Source organism: Dipodomys spectabilis, unplaced genomic scaffold (genome assembly GCF_019054845.1).
Source record: "Dipodomys spectabilis isolate Male_0828 unplaced genomic scaffold, ASM1905484v1 ptg000174l, whole genome shotgun sequence".
Taxonomy (NCBI): domain Eukaryota; kingdom Metazoa; phylum Chordata; class Mammalia; order Rodentia; family Heteromyidae; genus Dipodomys; species Dipodomys spectabilis.
In genome coordinates, this window is record NW_024870851.1 from 9,899,123 (window position 1) to 9,905,122 (window position 6,000).

The following is a 6,000-nucleotide window of genomic DNA, read 5'->3' on the forward strand; positions in this document are numbered from 1 at the left end:
CTGTCCAAATACAATCTTCCTCCATAACCTATAATGATGCAGAAAGCAAACAGGTCAGTTCCAAGCCCTACACTCTAAAGAAGTAGTGCCTTTTACCCCGTAAAGGGTAAGACACAAGGCCTTCTACTACCTCCCACTCACTGGCCTTCCGTGATCTTTACTGTGAAGTCAGGAACACTGCACTGTTGGTCATGCCAAGCCCTGACACCACAGCTCTAGCATCTTTCCTACAGGATGACCTGATTTATATGCCTGCAGTCCTAAGATGCAACACACTATTGCTGGTAAATACATCACTCTCTTTCTTCTGGTTTATATCCTTTCAACCTCCACTGCCTTTTTAGCACATGTGCTTATGTGGGTGTAGGGAAAGTGTGGGACACTGAAGAAGACATATCAAAAAAAACAACACCAAAAACACTGAAGTCTTGCCCTAGAATTTTTGTGTGTTTAAGCTTTCTGAACCAAACATTTGTTGAAGGAGAGGCATGGAGACCTGAAGGGGAAAAAATAATGTATATTTTCCTTATTCCTCTTAGGTAGCTAAAATAAAAATGAAATATCATAAGGTTTAGAGTTTATTTCCTAAACTTCCAAATCCCTTTAATCCTCTTAGACTTTAGTAATAGGTTAAATGTCAATATGCTTGTGAGAGTCTCCATATAAGTCAGGAGAGGCTACAGTGAAAACGGCAATCTGTTCAATACGAACCCACTGGAACGACTTTAGTTCAACCATGACTATGTGGCTGATAATTGTGAAAGAGTTCCTGACATTAAATATAAACTTCTTCTAACTTCATGATTTTTATTAGTCTTTGAAGTTCAACAGAATAACAACTCCCATTGCTTTTGATCTTTGGTGTTGTGGCATAGTTACTCTTTGAACATGCTGGGCGAGATAATTTACATATCAACCTAAATAGCATCAAAGATTCATAAAGCACTCTGAGTATTGTACAGACAGCTCATCAGACATTGCAAGGCTGCGTTTTGCATTGACACCTCTGCTGGGTCTTATGCAATTGGGTTATAAAAAAATCACAATAGTAATCATTGACTCTTTTAATAGGTCATTCAAGTCAAAATAGTTACTTTCTACATTAAAAAGCATTTCTCCCATCACTATTAAATTAGATCCAATAATGTTAAAGTAGGAGGAACAAAGTCATCCTCTGCAGGCTTGAGAAGACTAGTTTGCATTGGCAGGAGATGATCTAACATGACATTTTCATCTCTTCCACTACAAATAAAACATTTGCATTACCAGTGTCATGCATTCAGATTCAAAAACAAATTCTATTTAAAAGTTGCCATAATTGGAGGTTCAGTGTTAGGAACTAATTTCCTTCACATTCTGGACAATTCACCATAAATCTTATTTCTAACATACTTCACTGTTTTAAAATTCAACCACACCTAGAATTGTGACATTCTAAAGCTCTTCTGATGAAAACTTGTCTTCTTCGGAATCATAATCTCTATCTAATGTTGACTTTCACAATATGTTATGTAAAGATCTTTCCTGCCTAAAGCAGGAAAATGATATCTCCCCGTGAACCGAACAGCTTTTCTCCAACTTACATTTTTCAGGCATTTGAAGTTGACTGTGTTGCCAACATCTCGAACAAGATCATCACATAAATTCTAAGTCAGTGAAAAAGACTTTAGTCTTCTTTTCTCCTAAACAGATTGATCTCTAAGTAAACTTCACAGAGAAAGGGTATTATGAATAGCATACAGAAGACAGGCATTCGTGGCTCATGTCTACAATGCTACTTATTCATGAAACAGAGATCTGAAAACGTAGGTTCAAAGTCATCCTGGGCAGGAAAAACCATGAGCCTCTTATCTCCAATTAACCATAAAAAGCTGGAAGTGGAGCTGTACTTTGCCTTGAGCAAAAGAGCTGTATGGCAGTACTGAGTTCAAGCCCCAGTACAATAAATAAATAAGCATTCCATAAATAGATGGAATGCAAATTAAAATGGCTTTGTAATGCATTTACTGTGCAGATGTGTTGCTCGCAAAATTATTATGAGCATTTCATAAGTTTAGAATTTTTCTAGCTACGCTGGAGAACTGACACGTTTTATATGCATTCTACTATACTAAACAGCCTAAGAGACTGAATAAATGAATTTTAAGTGGCACAATCATGCTTATGTCTTAGTTTAGTTCAAAGACTTATTTGTTTTCAGCATTGCTCTGATTATATCTCTAGTTGATATGTGCACTACTTAGAAAAATCTTTAAAAATGGCAAAATGAAAAATAAGGTCACTGCAGGAAGGTAATTATGATACAGTTAAGTAGGAATTAGAATAGGTAAGACTGTAAATATAGTTTTCAATATAATAATATTTATTATTCACTATTTTACTTCAGTTGCATGTATGTTGATAGTTCCTTATAAAATTTTACATCTTCCAATTTGGGGGGCAGTAAGACTTTAAGTATTCATATGTTGAACTACTCATCTGTGTAGGAGAAATGAAAGCATGCATGCACTTGGAATTTCAGATTTGCTTCCCAGTTTTATCCATCATGCCCTTCATTATCTACCTCTGCCGTTGTCCTGCTGGACAGTCAAGAAATAAAAGCTAACACTAAAACTTACCTAAGGAAAACTTTGTTGGGAAAGAAAAATGGCCAGGAAAATGATAAACTGTGTGAATTTGAATTACGTATTTGAATTATGTATTTCAGTATTTCAGAGAGTGAATGACCTTTCTACCACAGGATTACCAAAACTCCAAAGCTGAGTTCCATGTAATATTAGTTTATCAGCAAACCAGGATCATTTTCCCCACTAGACAATACAAAGTGATGCTTTATAGTTAGCAGAATTTTCATCATATTGTTAAGAATGCTTTTGGTCAAGTTCTCAGTCATACTTTGCTTTCAACATCTGTGATCTATATATGATGTAATATATAGGGTTTTTCTTTTTGTTTTGTTTTTGGTCGGTCGTGGGGCTTGAACTGTGGGCTTGAGCCCTGTCCCTCAACTCTTCAGCTCAAGGCTAGCTCTCTCCCACCTGAGCCACAGTGTCACTTCCGGTTTTCTGGTGGTTTACTGGAGCTAAGAGTTTCACGGCCTTTCCTGCCCAGGCTGCCTTTGAACCATGATCCTCAGATCTCAGCCTCCTGAGTAGCCAGGATTACAGGCGTGAGCCACCAGCACCCAGCTTATGATTAAGTTTTAATTACTTCCCTGTACCTCACTCAGAAAATTCAGTAATTTCTAAATCATTTATTCATGTTGTATATCAACACTGGAGATAGTTTAAGCACTATAATTTGTATTGATAATATCTTCTGCATTTCTGATGCATTGACATCTTGGGGCCTTGCTGGCAGGGAAAGAGACTATGGGTATAGTGAACAACCTTTTTTGTGCTAAGAATTCATAATCCATCCTCCTATCTGCTTTATTCTATTCTTCCTCTTGGGCTACAATCCCTTTGCCCTGATCATCCCAAGTCCAGACCACTAGCAACTAAACATAGCCTCTATGCTTCCAAACCCACTGGATGCAGATAAATCCACTGATCCTAAATCAGCTTACCCTGCCCCTGTCCTTTCCTGTAGAAACTACAAGGAAGATCCTTGCTGCCCTTGTCTCCTCCCTTTTACTGTCTCCTCTCTGACCCTGGCTTCTATTTTTCCCCATGGTCCCGCTGGCCCTGTTCACTCCTTATGGGAAGCTGTGAGCAATAAATTGCTTCTGAATGGCCATTGACTCTTCTTTTGTCTTCATCATACTAGAGTAGTAACAAAAATCTACATCTGAAAAAAAAGACCCAAAAAAAGCACCAAAACTTTCTTTAGAACTATTTTCTAGTTGTTAGGAAGCACATCATATATAATCATCAAAGATTTTTAATGGGTCAAGCATTACTAAGTCAGATCATTGGAGTTTCTCTTACAGTCTACAGAAAGTGGGTCATGGTGTGAGGAGATAGGAGGCATCTTTCTGGCCTTGTAGGTATAGACGGGACCTCGGGTGACTGGGACTCCTGTGATGGCAAGCTAGTTCTCAATGTCCTTTTGAAATTCTCATTGTTCTGAGTAAATACTATTCTTCTTTGAATAGACTGAAAATGCGATTTGAAACTAGTATTTTTTTAAGAAGATAGAGGGGTTGGGAAGGTAGCTCAGTGGTAGAGTGCTTGCCTCGCATGCATGAGGTCCTGAGTTCGATTCCTCAGCACCACATCAGCAGAAAAGGCTGGAAGAGGCACTGTGGCTCAAGTGGTAGAGCGCTCACCTTGAGCTGAAGAGCTGAGGGACAGTGCCCAGAGTTCAAGCCCCACAATCGACAAGAAAAAAAAAGGATAGAGATGTTTATTAAAGAGAAATTTGACAAAGAGAGCACAGGGTATAAATGTGCCACCGGAAGACAGCAATTAGCATATTACCATCTTCAGCCATCTTCATTGTTATACAGCTTGGCCTTGGGTTACATAGTGAGGATTGAATGGCTTTGTGATTGGTGGGTCTCTTTTCTGTTTCCTATAAGTTTGTGATGTCAGTGATTTACTGTCCTGTCTTTATTTCTTTCTTACTTCCTCATTGATTAATAGCCTCCTACTCTTGTTTTGTTGTCAGGCAAATTTTATAAATTTATCTTACCATCTGCAAGCTATATAGGCTTGTTTCCTACAAACTTGTGTCATACCCCCATCCCGCCACACACACACACACACTCACACACACACACACACACAGATGCTGAAGGGGTAATCCTAACTGCGATGAGGGGGAAAGGTTGACAACTAGTTTTGCTACTTCCTGTTGACTGAAGGCAATTTTTACAGTGTTTAAGGTTATCAAATTCAGGTGATCCCAGGTATAAAATGCAAATAACACTAGAGGATCCAGTGTATTTTCTATTTTCATTTTACATACTGATGTACAATGATGCTTCCTTATCAACATGAATGCTCAAGCAGACTTTTCTGATTAATGTTTCAGCTTAAAAATTCTCAAGTCTCCTTTTCATATACAAGATAAATCAAGACCACGGATGAAAGCCCAATGGGCCCTTTACAATACTGCTTCTGTTTATCTTTGGAAGTCCCAGCATCTATCTTTTAGCTGACCCACATTGAACCTCTCACAATCCAGAAACATGCCACATTCTTGTGCTGTTGCCTAGGTGAACCCCTGGGCTGGAGAATCCTGTGATTATTCAAGATTCGGTACAGGTCATCATAGCTGCACACACGCTCTTGTCAAACCTTCCCTTTGCTCCACTTCACACACTCCCTCTCAGTTCTCATCTGCATCTTCCTGAGAAAGATATAAAGAAAAAGAAAAAAAATAAAGACATAAGGCAGATTATTAAAAGAAAAAAGTAAATAAAGAACTAAAGAAGGAAGAAAAAATTATGCTAAGTAATGCTGGAAACCCTTTCAAACTCAATAAACTCACTCATGAATTTAAAAGTTTGAAGACTTCTAAGCAGATGTATTGATGTTGGATGAGTCATATGTCAGACATATGTCAAACATAAATTTGAAAACAAAATTCAAAAATATTTGTGATGAACACAAGATTTTATTATTATTTTATTATTATTATATGATAATAATCAGGAGGAAACTTTAAACACCTTAGTAAAATAATTCTAAAATCCTTTATAAATCCCATTCTTCCAGAACTTACAAAAGGAGACAGATATAAAGGAGTTGTATTAATCTAGTCAGTAGCTCCCAAAAGTCTATCACAAAAGGAAAAATGTGAAGCTACAATTTGGCTCATTAATTGATTAATATTAAAGAATTTAAAAATTCATATAAAAAAATCTGGAGGCTGAGGGCCATTGGGTCATGCTTGTAATCCTAGCTATTCAGGAGGCTAAGATCTGTGGATTGAGGTTCAAAGCCACTCAGTGCAGGAAAGTTCATGAGACTTATCTCCAATTAATCATCCAAAACAGAAGTGAAGCTGTGACTCAAGCCATAGAGCTCAAGTCATAAAGCTCTAGTCTTGAGC